Genomic DNA, 15,408 nt, shown 5'->3' on the forward strand with positions numbered 1-15,408 from the left:
ACACCATTAGAGAAACTTAATGCCTTACAGCATCTCCAGGGAACACTTAGTTATTGCCTCCAAGTAAATAACCATACTTATTTTTACAGAATACCCTGTACGAATACACTCCTTCCTTTCCCAGGGCATGATTTTTTGTCTCAGCCTATTGAAGGTCTTTGTTTTCAATTAGATGGGCATTTGTGGTCTCTACTATTAATATTCTTTTGTATTTTCTGAGGGCCTTGACAAGTTGCAGTGATGCGTTTCCTCTTTATGCACACCTTGCTGACTGGTAGTGAGAAAGGCAGGGTTGCCCCTTCTTAGCCTTCATGATCAGAGTTCTGCTTAAAATACATCGTCACCAGATGATAAGAGAAGACAAGATATATTTCTCATTTATTATTTCACACAGAACATGAAATACATTGTTAATACTGTTTTAATTACATGCTGCATGAGGATATAGCGGAAGATTTGGTGAGGAGATCAGTTAAATGTAAATACGCTCAAGTGACTTGCACCTGTCTGTAGAAAAAGCACATACATCACACTAATTGTTTTACTGACCTTGTGTGCCCGCTGAGTAGAACCTCTGTGTTAGATAACATAGGCCTGTGAGAAACTCTAGGCACCTTATCACTATGTCTGACATTCCTGCTTTGTTGTGAGAAAGAGCGGGAGGCTGCGCCTGCCTGAAGCCTTGAGATACAGGCGAGCTCAGCAGGCTCAGTGATCTTCCAGCAGGGCTGAACTGACCAGTGCCTGAGTCCCCGCTGGTGTCACCTCTGCCTGGGAGCTCAGGTGTGGCTTTGGGGATCCCCCAGTAGAGAGGTAACTAAAATAAAACTTGTTCTTTGCAAGGCATTTGTGGCCTCTGGCTCTTCTTGTGACGTGTCTGCATATGTGTACACATGTAGCAGGTTACAACCAACCAAAGAAAACACCTACAAAAACTCCCAGTACTTTAGATTCCCATATTTTTTCATCTTGGAGCATAATTGAAATATTATCAAGAAAATACCAAGGCTGAAAAAGACTATACAATTGATACAAGAGTAAAGGATCAAGGCACACACTAAAATAAAATTCAAACTGTGATCTCTCATTCATACTAAAATTCTATTGCATGCATAATTTCATGAAAATCCTATTTCATCTCGCTGTATTTTTATGCATTCAGTAAATCTATCATGGAAAGGCAATAAATCAGAACATTTTACCTGAATGTTTCCAGTAAACTGGTCACATGTGATGGAATTGTTTCAATGCTCAATATTGCGTCAGGCCAGGTGTCCAAATTAATTTGTTTTCTTAGAGGTAAAACGCGTATAGTTCAGAGTTTCTCGAAGAGCATAAACAAGCAAATATGCTTGCATAATGGCAAGAAAAATGTAGTTAGTGTATTTATCAGTTTGGACTCCCATGATGTTTCTTTGAAGTAAGACCACATCTATTGACAACAGCCCTTTCCAAAATGGCACCATTGCAAAATGGTAATTAGGAACAGCATTATCTTTTTTCGAGCTACATGTAGTAAAAGAGGCATAGCTATGTGCAACCCAAATAAGCCACCAACAGCTGGGCAGAAGAAAATTACTTCAGACTAAAAGGATTTCCATTGAAGCTTGCTCTCTAGATCAGTCTTATTTGGGGACTGGACTTGATAACATTTAAAGGTCCCTTCCAATCCAAACTATTCTATGATTATTTAAGAATACAAGTATTTTCCACAGATAATGAAAGATGATAATGAAATCAGTGGACAACAGGCACAAAGTTGGAAAGCATCGTCAAAATGGAATAATGTACCAAAATGAGTACAACAAGGGAGGTTATAAATTTGGGAACAATGTGTTAAAAATTGAGCTAATCAGCTGAAAGCCACAGAGCCGTGATATGTTAAAGCAGTTTGAATCTATCATATGATAAACGCCTTTTCACAATAACTTTCTTTCGGTGTTTAGATTATGTTTAGATAGGTTGAGACCAGGATATTCATAGGCAATGGCTTTCTTGCTAAATTTGAAGGACAGTTCAAATGTTAAGTGTCTTACTTCCACAGATTCCTCAAGACCCCCACACATTATCACAGGTCACTCAGAGGACACTGGAAGATCCTGACTGACACAGAGCCATGCTCTCTCTGCTTTGTATTTAACCATCTTCCACTCAAAACACATGATTATTTCTTATTTGTTTCTCATTACTGACTGTATAGCTCATTTGAGGGGACAAAAGTAGTAATTCAGAAAAACAGCTTAAGTAAGTGAAGTTATTTGCCAAGTTACTGACAATCTTGGAGTTAATGATGTAATTTGAAAGATCAATTCTCTGTGTGGGGATTATGATTAAAAAAGGTGAATAACAATAACTGAGGCTAAATTACTGTAAATTGTTCAGCTAATTAAAAATAAACAATATACCAAATCAAAGACTGACAATTTGCTCCTGAATTTTGAAATTAAAGTGACTGAATTAGTACGGAGCCTGACTGAATTAGTACATGAGCCTGACATATGAAAAAAAAAAAACAAACCAAAAAAACCCCACTCATTCATAGAGATTTTAGCAGAAGATGTATAAAATCCATTACTTCAGAAAACACAAAAGTCAAAAACCTGTCCATCCATCTTCTTCCTATCCAATAACTAATGCCCTGTCTGCCACTATGGCCTTGACTTAACAGCTGAAAAATCTGACTGTTCATTCTTAATGCAGCTCTTTGACTCAGGCTGTTAACCCAAAAGGGCAGTGCAGTAGATTTTGCTGATTGCAGAGAAATAATGAGATTAAAGTAGTTTACCTTCATTCAAATCCTAAAGTCCCACTGTGACTGAGTTTTTCTCTCACCAAAATTAACAGTTGACTTTAAAATAGAGGTAGCTATCGAAAAATTAACAAATCCAGCAACATATTTTTCATCTTAACTGATTTAAATAACAGGCTAAAATAAATTTCAAATAAATGAAAAAGGGAGTGGAGGGAGTGTTCAGGACAAGTAGATGTTTGATGTCTGAGACCCTAGTTGAGCAATGTTGTTCTTGACAGGCATTATTAGGCACAAATGGGAGGAAGACTTCGAGGTCAAGCCAGGAGTGGAACCAGTAGAGGCAGAGAACACAGGAGCTACATGGTCAAGCACAAGCAAAGTCCAAGAAAATAAGAAAAGAAGGCACCAGCCTAAAGACCAGTTCAAGACATGATTCAGAAGCTGAGATGGAGGCTGGCCAACTTTCTAACAGTCTACATGCTACTAGGAAAGAGGTTCCATCAAAAAATAGACATGACTGCTTGAACAGGACCCAGGGATACACTGTCTGAAATAGCACCAGACAGCTTCATAGAGGTGGGTAGTAAATTTACTGAGCAATTTACTCTGATTATTGTTCAGGGATTGGCACCTTAAATTATAACCTCGCTCAAACTGCCTTCTATTAGTCTACCAAAATCATTGCTCCCTAAATCAGGCTCAAGAGATTCATTACCAGTGGTGCAGTCCTCAGAGATGCGTGCGGCCCCACTGTGAGTGCACTAATGACTCACTCAAGCACAATTCAGTTTTTAACTTTAAAGTGTCTGTAAGGAAAAGCACAGAAGTGCATAAGAACATAAATATGCTTAATAATATTTTTTTATACCTTTGAGTCATTGCCTGTAGTGGGGGACACACTGTGGATGACTAAAAACTTGTCCCTGACATATAGGGCTCAGAGTCGAACCAAAAGAACCCCAGGAAGTACAGGCACAAACTAGCCTGTGCTTACTGGTTACCCAAGGCACTGAGATACTATAATGCACGAGGTTGGAGGCAGCAGATTAGTATGTGTCAGTAACAGAAACACTACTGATGCCTGTATAATGACCACCTATAATGTCTTGATGGAGACAGAGTGTGTATTGAATTCCAGACAGCCCTGAGGATAGTCTCCATTCTGGTGGTCTCATATTGGACCTTGACACAACTTATTTATCCAGTTTAAGAGTCTCTAGCAGGAGATAATAATATATTTAGGTTTCCAGGCTACCTGTGGAAACAACCTTGGGGACTGTTTCCTGTGGTGAAAACCAAACCCCTTTTGAAGTGTCAAAGAATGAGTCCACTTTTGGGATATGACATTCTTGGCAGAACACAGACTAGTTCTCTGAATTAAATAAATCTCAGAAACTTCAGGGAACCCATATCTACTATGTCTTGAAGACAGATTACGAATGACAGAACTCAAATATTTTCTCCAATCCTGGTGATGCTATCAAAAGTAGAACGACACTTTAAAATTGTTGACATTTTCCAGGGGCTTGAAAAATGTGCTCTCAGACTCCCTTACGTAATGAGAAAAATCCCAGAAGGGCGAAGGCTGTGATACAGCAAAAGAAAACATACATAATGCAGCCTCAGGCCGTGGTATTCATGAACCAATGGGAGCGTGTCTAAAAAGCACTTGCTATTGGACTACCCAGAGTAACAGAAGTGATCGTGATCTTCTGGTAAAAGGTCATTAAAGGGATTGACCTCTCAGGGGCTATCAGGATCTGGAACTTTGCTTGTGCCCAAATATACGACACATTCCAGAAAAGGAGCTGAAGACTTCAAGCCTTTAGCACTTTTCAGAGGACAGCTTCAGGACCTGCTTGCACAGCAATTTTTTGAGTTTAGTCTAATTTTTCCAAGATGTTCTTTGGGAAAACGAACACATAACATGGTGACTATGTTCAGCCACTATAGATGGAGATTGATTGTTGATGACAATGTGACACACAAAAAAATAAGGTAACAAAACTTTCATGGGCAAAGCAAACCGGTAAGTGATGAAAGGGAGGCTATACTGACAAGAACACAAGTGCTGATATAAAAAATTTCATCTATCCTGAGCCGCTGCTGTCAAAAGGAAATGAGAATCACCATACATTTTTGCATCATGGTCTTCCATAGAGCATTAAAGACAGGAGTATTTGAGAAAAACCTATAAATACCATGAATGCGAACAAACCTTGTGAACAAACCTTGCAAACAAACTATCTGTAACAGTTTGGCATATGCATATCCAGAAATTCAATGATTCTGGAGTGTCCACCTCACAGAACTTAAAATTCCACTGTATATGACTTTAATATCAGAAAATCAGATTTTTTTTTTTTTTCTATTCTGAACATGGATTAATCCATCATATTTTCCCTCCGGACATTAACTCCTAAACTCAAATAATTTCTAAGTTTAAAAATCTGCAATAAACTATTTTATTATTATGACAGCTACTGTTATTATTGCTCTTCTAACTCTGGCTTACTGCTGTGTTAAACTTCATTTAAATTGAGAATTATTTATAGTAGAAACTTATCTTTTTATTATTCTGTAAATGCCATGTTCACCTGTAACATAGTCTAGTAAGATATGACGATATAATTGAGAAGAATGAATGAGCTTTCTGAGTAAAGTTGTGTAGTTGTGTCTGTTACTCAAGCTTTTAAGACTGCGCCAAAGCCACTGCATCACATAATGCTCCCACCTAGTGCAGAAAAAACATTTATAAACTGGAGTTGTGGAGGCCACCAAGATGGTCAGGGTTGGAGCACCTGTCCAGTGAGGTGAAAGTTGTTCACCCTGGAGAAGAGTTGGCTTTGGAGCGGGCCTAACAACACTCCCCAGTGCCTACAGGGAGATTACCAGGGGGCCAGAGGCAGGCTCTCCACAAATATACAAAGAAAGAAGATGAGAGACAACAGGTATAAGCAGAAACATAAGAGATTAAGACCAAGTAAGGAGACATGTTTTCAGCATGAGGTCAAACAAACAGCAGAGCATGCTGCCCAGAAAGGTCATGCAGTCTCTGCCCTTGGAATTTTTCAAAACTCAACTCGATCAATCACCAAGCAGCCTGATTTGTCCTCCTGCTTGATTCTGCTTTGAGCAAGAGGTTGAACTGGACCTTTTGAGGTCCTTTCCAACTAGATTTTTCCTAAAGCTCTAAAAACCATACAGACACCTTCTGAAGGTTGACTAAAAGTCTGAGAAAGCAAGGAAATGTCACAAAGCACTGCATACACAAATTTAGCACGTACTACTTTTTTACTTAACTATAACCTACTATATTTACTACTTATGCATGAAGTCGCATTTAAAACTGTCAGCCACCTATATGGGCTTCAATAGGTTTTCTGAGCTCTTACTTTTTTTTTTTTTTCCAGAGAAGGCCAGAAAAACAAAAGCTGAGCCCACAAAAAAGCCCCACTCATAAACAACTCCATGGACATCTCATTTGTCCCTTAATCTGCCCTTCATTGCTTGCCAATTGCATTTTTCTTTATGTTTAACAAGCTCTACTTGCAAGGGTAAACAAGTTTCCTCCTAATGATGTTCTGATGGAAGAAACATAACTGCACACCATAAAATCTTAGTAGCTATTTAAACTGCTCCACATATTATCTTTAAGTGTTGTGCATGATTTACAGTAGCAAACCATTCCCCCTTCAAACAACTATATAGAGCTGACTGGGAACTTCCAAGACAGCATCTTTTTGGTAGAAAAATATTCACCTGAAAGATAAGCCCTTATTTCAGGGAAGGCTTAATTAAAAGAAAATAAATTTTGCTGGGAAAGGTTTTGGGTAGAAGTTTTAATCAGATATAATATACTAGTTTAATTAGATCACAATCACAGCAAGAATACTGGGGCTGTGAGAGGCAGAGAGGCAGCTGATTTGTAAGCTAAGGCAGACAAAGTGACAGAGACAGGTTCAAGATCTTGCCTCATCCAGACTGCAGAAGAGTAAAAACCTTGAGCTTGGATCTAGGTGAGAGATCTATCCTACTGTACTGGAAAGAATTCAATGTGAAAGAGTTATAAAAAAAAAAAAGGCAGTAAATTATTTTTTTTTGTTTGCTGATGAGCCCTTTCTCCAAATAACATTTAGATTGAAACAATAAGTAAACACACATACTTGCACAGTTACAGCAGTTTGCACACCCCTTATTACCTCGGCATTTTATAACAGTAAATGAAGTGACAATTTTGGGGCAGAGCAGCATCATTTTTAGACAGATTGCTGCTGAAACTAGAAATATGAAAAGATTAACATTTTAGAAAGTGAAATCTGTTTCTCTACATTAATTAGGCCATAATTTATTGAGTAGGAAATAGAAATTGGTGAGGCATTAGAGATAGCTTTTAGAAAGAGAGAAACTTTGTTCCATCAGAGGATTATATTCTGATATAATTAAAGCTTATATATTCAGAGAGTTGTAAATTAACAGGATCCAATTCATTAATGAATAACATTTGTTTCTATAGACTTAGTTGTTGATGTGTCTAAAAAACTTTGAGCTGTACTTAATGAATGAAATCCTTAATTATTAGTACTTTATTGAGCCACTTACAGTCTAAAGCTTTTTTTGAACACAAAGTACTGAAACAATTTGCTCTATATTTAAGTTGAATATAATTCTCTGAATGACACACGTTGACTGGGATGTAAGAAACACCGACAGAGTTTTAGCTGGATATATACAAATGCTAAACCAAAACAGATCCAAGAGATAATAGGAAGTCTAGTAATTCAAGTAAACTATGCAAACTGTAAGAATAAAGATTTGTAGACACAAGATCAGTAATAAGTAGTATTGAAAAATCAGACTTAGATCCTTTTTTGCTGTTCTCTGCCTCCCTTAGGACACAGCAACAATAGAAACCCCTCAAGTTTCAAACTGGAGACAAAGAGAAAATGACAACACATTTCAAGCAGAACTGAACAACAGCTGTTTGTAAGATTTAAAACAAATATAAAGTAACAATTCAAATAATAGAAGTTTCAGTTGCTATGGCATATCAATAGCAATGTATGTTTGCATAATTTATGTACAAAATTATGGCATGTTAAAGAAATAAGTCTAAAATAGAAGTAATTATGCAAGTAAAAATATAAGGAAAAATATGAAGTATATGTAAAAACATATATGCTTATATATTTAAAAACATAAATAAATCAAATATATAATGTAAAAATGAAATTCTGATGTAGGATTCAAGCAGGAAAGAAAAAGGAATCTGCAAAGTTTCAGAGTTTATATTTTGTGCAGAATATATTCTCAGAATTTCATTACAACTCTGATTTAAAGCAAATTTTGATATGTTAGCACTTTCAATCTACTCCATATTATTCTCATGCTTTACATATTTTCTTTGAAATTATTCACAAGTCAATTTAGTGTGTTCATACATTTGTATTCATAAGTTATAGACTTTCTGTATTAGAGGAGGATTGTCCCTAAACTTCAAGTAACCTGAAGCCTTCAATGTGTAAAAGTGGGTACTGGGTGCAGCTGGCCCCAGTTTTTAGAAAGTAAAATGTAAGTTTAAAACCTGCTTGTTTTTAAATAATAAGAATCTTATGAAGTTAGTGGCTTTTGAACAAAAAAAAAGTCTTGTAAAAAACAGATGAAAATAGAAATCGAATGACTGATAACAAAGTTCTAATAGAAGTACAAAATACAATAGCTCCATTAAAAGAAATATAGACTACTAACTCTAATGAATTCGCCTTCCTCTCAACATTTGTAAATGACAATATCCCTCTTCTGATTTCATGCTAAGATATCAGCACTGTAAAGGTTAATCTTTAAAACGTTTTAAAATCTCCAGTAACATAACATTCACAATAATCACAGTTCTAAAATAATTGCTAATTAGCTTATTGAAACTGAAAAAGTAAAGTTTACTTTTACTACTTACTTTTTTCGTATTATGTTTATTTATCTTCTGAATTTCTTGTACATGACGGAGTGAATCCATCTTCCCTTTCAGCTCACTCTCTTCAGTATTTCAGCTGTAGCTGTTTCAGGAGACAGTCTTTATTGAAAAACAGTTATCTTCTATTGTAACATTTTAAATTATCACAACATTTTTTATAAAAGTTTCTTTTTTCCATAGTGTACTTGGAAGTCCTATTCCCACTACAGCTGTACTTTTGAAGGTCAAAATAAGATTTGCTTCTTTTTCTGAGTTATTTCCCCTCCCTGAGTCTTAATTCACTTACTGTCAGCTGCTCCCACTCACAGTTACTATTTCCTTCAGGATGCTAAACACTGGAGTTGATGGAAGTATAAGATCAGTGGTGCTATCAAAGATTTAAACAGGTGCTGGAGATGGAATCTGAATGCATAACAGCACCCCTAGCTTTGATGATCCCCTTCCCAAGACTGCCTCATTCTCCTTTATCTTGGGGACCTTATACTGACTGTAATTTAAATTTTCCCTTGGAAGTTTCCCCTGGGCTCACCTGTGCTGCAACTTGAGTAAATGACATCTGCACGACCTTAGAAACCTGAGGATTTTGCCTGCATCAGAGAGCCAGTGTGCCAGGGCAGAGAAATTAAATCACCTACTGCTAAAATGCCAGAATTGGTCTTTGCTACCCCCTTAGCACTGGTTGTCTAACACTCCCCATGTGATTTCCTACAGCTCAGTCTGGGCACTGGCATAAGCCAGGGACCATCCCTCGGGAGCTACTTTGGACATGGCAACCCGAGTTAGAAGACAACAAGAATTTAAGTTGGCTTGATGGCCAGAGGAAGGCCACTGGTAGTGTGGGTAGTACAGATGCAACCTTTGAGTATTGGGCCTCACCAGGGTGGCACACATCTCACACATCTCAGAACAGGAGCCGCAGCAGGCAGCACAGCAGGCAGGGAGTTGTCTAAAGCCAACATGCTTAGCAAGGTCCTACTCACTGTTAGTCAGTGAGAGAGTGACAAGAAGGATGTGTCTTAAATGTAATGCTTTATGCAAAATGATAGGAAAGTCCTTGGGAGCCATAGATTATATATTTTCTGAAAACAGTTGTCCAAAAACCTTTCTTTGAAAGTTTGAGCAAGGATCATTGATTTTCCACACTTGGGTGAGGTACCCACCCAGATGCTGTGTAAGAAGAAAGAATGAACAACCTTACTACTGCCTTCTGGGGCCACCTTTCAAAGCAAGGTACTTGCAAATGCATTTTCTGAGAAGGCCTACAGGTCACATCGGCTTAGGATAATTATTTGCACCAATGTGGTGAAGAGAGAAAGCTACATAGGTATCTACCACATGAAGAAGATGAGGAAGGGGGAAAAAGAGAGAGAAAATGAGTGCACAGAGACGAAAGGAGAACCCAGGAATCAGTAGGGCTGCAGAAACACTTCCCTTTTGCCTGATCATAGCTGAACTAACTGAAAAGGTCGCTTCTCAAAATTACTTCCAGCTGCTCATGATTGCCTTTTCCTGGGATCATGATGGCCTACTGAACTGCTCTTGTTCAAACCCAAAACCCATCTCAGTTGAAATGAGCTACTATAAAGAGCACATTTGTGCTAGACTGACCCATTTTAGCTGAAACACTTATTTCAGTGTGATCAGAGACCAGTTAGAGGAGTTTAGCCACTTCTTCCACTGAAAAAGAAAATGATTAATATCTAAATATTAATGCAGAAAAAAAACCCAGTAGTGCTAGTGGACTTCAGTGCCTAATGCATCCAGCACAATGCATGGCGTTTTTGCACAAGGAGCTGCAACATGCAGGAGGAAGGCTGCAATCATACAAAGCAGAACAGGTACAGTCACAGCTGGAATTACTACTCTCCAAGCATAATCATATTGTCGGAAAGTTATTGTCAAATCAGCTCATGGGTTATCAACACGAATAATGCTGCCTGGGAAGACTGAATCATAAGGGACAGTCAGGAGGGTTAAATGAAAGCAAATGAAAAATATAAGGTCTGACCAGGGACACGGAATATTAAATGGACATATTCCTGTTTATCAACACTTTGTACCACATCACCAAGGCAATGTGTAAAATGATCTGGCATTCATCAGTCTGGAAAACAGTAAGATATTTGCTCACTTACTTATAATTTCTGATCTTCCTTTAAACTGTTGCTGACATGAATTCTGTCACTGAGTCTAAAAGTAGATTTGATGGTTTGGTTATGATAAGCATTTTCTTCAAAATGTATTACATTTTAAAATAATCCATCCAGAAGAAATACAGAACAAAAGAGGAAAACTATGCAGTCTTCTTCATCAGTGTCATCTATAAGGCTTTTGTCTTTTCTCCTCTTCAGGGTAGGAGTGCTATGGGAGCTTAGGGCTCATGCCTCTGCTTTTCTGTTAATCCATGCATCCTGAAGCTAAAATAAAATAATGAACCAGAAGCAGGAACAAAAAAAACCCTAAGTTACCCTGAGTAAAGAATGTAAAATCTCTAAGTTATGTCTGTGTCCTTGCAGCAACCAAAATAAAGGTGAAAAGTCTTGCAGAAATACAATAAGGTAAGAAAACCTCAGGAATATGTCATTTTAAAGGTGATCACACAATTTCAGTACTTCACCCTTCTCGTTAATTGCCAAACAGGTGTGGATAAACTTCCACTATATATGGTCTCCCTAACCAAAGCTGAAGACATGAGGGAAGGTGTTACTAGTTAGGGTAGATGTGATATCTGTGTGCAGTCTGGTCACAGAATGCAACAAAGCCTTTCAGCTGCCAACATTTTCCCCTCTTAAAAATGAAAACCCTTAGTTTATTTCAAAATAACCACAAGGGCACTTTATGTGGAACAGGATCATTAACTTGGCAGTGAAATGACTTGAGTGTAATATGCCTCTAGTACCCTTTTCAACTTTACTAGAAACTAATGAGTGAAAAAACAGAAAGTGTCAAAAATAATTCCAGTGATATACCTGACTGGCTTGTATTTCTTTAACTTAGGTGTTTCAATTATTGCCTTAAGTGATTTTCATACTACAGCATAAATTATTTTAAGCAGATTTTCTTTCTCATTTGAAGCAAAATGCTAGAAATGCCAAACAGAATTCTAAAGTCCATAGTCAGTTTACTTTTTACAGTTTTGGATGTCAATTTTGGTTTATATAATCATCAGGAGGAAAAAAACCAAAGTAGCGTAGGTTGCTCAAGAGCACACATTAATATCACACAGAAATGTCTGCAACAATACATTAGTACAACAAGGAATTTGGAGTCAAGTGGTAACCACATGGAGCAGGCTTTCTTTGTGCTTCTATTAGCTTCTAATACACAAGTAGACTTTTAAAGGATCAAACAGTACAATCTAATTTCTGGATAGTAGAGCAAAACGTTGCACCAAAAACCTGCAAAAGAATCTATTCTCTTACATTCTAACGGTTGTAGACTGACATTTGAAGTGTTACATATTTTTTTATAAATTCTCTTTACTCAGGAGAGCCTTTTGCAAAAACACAAAAAGAGAAAAACAAGGTCTCCTTTGAAATAAAAGGCTTGTTTGTTTGCCTTCAAGGGTAAGTGATAATTAAAAGGAAAAATTGACACCAAATGGGATTTTAGTAATCTCCATTGCCCAGTTACAAGGTGTTCTTTTAAATCTTTTACAAAAACACATGAAAAACTGCAACTGGCCCTGTACTTCGGAAGCAGGCTATGCTTAGTGTTTTTACGAAGACCTGTAGCGAACTGCCCTGCCAAGCGCTCTAGTGCCAGCCCTGGTGATCCAAACCAGTTAGAGCAGCACACACCAGAGGTCTGTGCTGCTGAAAACACGGCACTGCGCTCTGTGAATGATTTTCCCACCGCTACTGGTAGCTCCAGCCTAATGCAAGCACCTTGCAAGGTATGATTTGGTCCTGCTGCCTGGACCATTAAAAGGATGACACACTGTTGAAGGCTTTTAGAGAATTTCAATGGAGTTCGCACTTTTTGGGAGGTCTCATCAGAGTTTGTCTTTTTGTTTCCTTGATTTTCTCATTTATCTTTTTTTTTTTTTTTTTTTTTCCCTTGTATTCTGAGGATAATACAGCCTCAGAGTAAGGTCAATGTGGAATTGGAACCGTTTTTATGAAAGGCAACTAAAATAAATTGAAAATTTAGCTGAAAGACTCCCCATTACCTGCAAGGCCTGAAGAACCTTGATTTTGATTTGGCTTATTACCAGATGAGTAATGAGTACCAGTGAAGCATCCTGGTGTTCTGTAAAACTCAGAGCCTGAGAACCGGTACTGAGAGTCCCCCTGTGGAAAGAATTAATCCTTTCCTTCCTTTCTTCCCTCTCTCCCCAAAAAAAGGGGTTCAAAGTAGGCAGTCTCTAAGAAAGATAGTAAGCTGCAAGATTAATTCTTTCTTTTACTGGCTCAAGGCATATTTCCTCATCTGTGGTGTGAAAGAAAATGCCCAGAATACCCAGTGGCCAAAAGTAACAACTTGCCAGAGGAAGACACAGTGAAGGGCTGTGAAGGTCAGAAATGCCCTGGTAACTTCCTCAGGTAACAAAAGGACCAGTACACAAGTGTGTTTAAAGTCTTTTGAGGATGCAAACCCTTCTTGTCAATTCTTTATGTCAAAAAATAATAGAAAACCCGGCTGATACAGTTTTTACTTGCATTCATCAGAAACATGAAGTAAATGCTTCACTAAATCAATGGAGTTCATTTATGTCAAATGAAAACAGATTAGGCTCTGTATTTAACTTGTAATCATACCCTTGTTTTCAATGTTTTATCTTCTTTCAGTACATAATAGTCATTTACAGGAGTTCCAATTTCTGTTGTTTTCTTCAGAGTTTTTCCTTCATAATATTCTTCTGGCTGTACAAACATGGCTGAATGTATCAGAGAGTATATTTACAAAATTTGTGGGTGCCATAATGCTGGGGACAGATACTCTTGAGGACAGAGTCAAATTTCAGTCTTCATAAGTGGGAAAGAAGGTATTCAAAGAACATAACTAAATTCAATAACGAAGACAGCAAAAAACTGTGCTTTGACAGAGGAAACACTAGACATAGCAGCTGACAGGAGAAATCACCAAAACTTCTTGGAGTAACCACCATCAGTGCTCAAATCTGCAGTGCACAGTTTCTCAGGCTGTTGTGATGGGGAAAAGGCTGGTGTGCTGCTCAGGAAGCCTCACAAGCTGAAGAGTTGTATTCTGTAATATTCCAGGACTGACCTTCATCAAGTCACTTGTATCTCTGGCAACTTCAGGAGTCAGAAAGAAGCCCTTTTGAACAACCCCAAACAAAGACCTTGTCTTGGAGCTATTTCTGTTCACTGAAGGATTTTCCTGGATGGCAGAGATTGTTTGCTCAAGTATAATATATAAGAATTGTCTCAAACATGAACTCAAGCCTAGTAAGGAGGTGGTATGCAAACAGTGTTCTTCTCAAGGATGAGCCTCTCTTTAGTGTAACTATTTAATGGGCATAATCCCGAAGAATATAACATGAATTTGAAATCAGCAAGTTTAGAAGAAACCATGTTGAAGGAATCACTTAATTAAAGCAAGGATGAAACCTAACTTTGCTTGTTCAATTAAAGAAACAGGTGCAGACTAAGTAGCTTTACTTATAAGAAAAAAGGAAAAACTAAAAGGAAACACAATTAAGGAGGGTAAAACAATATATATGAGGATGCAGGAAGGCAGCTAGGGTAGCCAAGGCCTCCTTAGAATTACAGCTGGCGAGAGGGGTCAAGGACAGCAAGAAGAACTTTTTCAAATACATAGCAGATAAAACTAATACCAGAGGCAATGTAGGCCCACTGATGAATGAGGTGGGTGCCCTGGTGGCAGAAGACACAGAGAAGGCAGAATTGCTGAATGCCGCCTTTGTCTCTGTCTACTCCGCTGGAGGATGTCCTGGGGAACCCTGTACCCCTGAGACCCCGGATGAAGCCAGGTTAATGGAGGAGTTTGCTTTAGTCGATGAGGACTGGGTTAGGGAACAATTAAGTAGTCTGGACGTCCATAAATCCATGGGTCCAGATGGGATGCATCCGCGGGTGCTGAGGGAGCTGGCTGAAGTCATTGCTAGACCGCTATCCATCATTTTTGCCAAGTCTTGGGAAACGGGAGAGGTGCCCGAGGATTGGAGGAAAGCAAATGTCACTCCAGTCTTTAAAAAGGGCAAGAAGGAGGACCCGGGTAATTATAGACCGGTCAGCCTCACCTCTGTCCCTGGGAAAGTAATGGAACAGCTTATCCTTGGTGCCATCTCAAGGCACATCAGGGATAAGAGGGTCATTAGGGGCAGTCAGCATGGCTTTACCAAGGGTAAGTCATGCTTGACCAACCTCATAGCCTTTTATGAGAATGTAACAAGGTGGATGGATGATGGCAGAGCGGTGGATGTGGTCTACCTTGACTTCAGTAAAGCCTTTGACACAGTCCCTCACAGCATCCTCACAGCTAAATTGAGGAGGTGTGGTCTCGACAATAGAGTAGTGAGGTGGGTTGCAAACTGGCTTAAAGAGAGAAGCCAGAGAGTGGTGGTCAATGGTGCGGAGTCCAGTTGGAGGCCAGTATCTAGTGGAGTGCCTCAGGGGTCAGTACTGGGGCCAATATTATTCAATATATTCATTAATGATTTAGACGAGGGAATTGAGTGTACTATCAGCAAGTTTGCTGA

The sequence above is a fragment of the Patagioenas fasciata genome, chromosome 3, assembly GCF_037038585.1.
Source record: "Patagioenas fasciata isolate bPatFas1 chromosome 3, bPatFas1.hap1, whole genome shotgun sequence".
NCBI lineage: Eukaryota > Metazoa > Chordata > Aves > Columbiformes > Columbidae > Patagioenas > Patagioenas fasciata.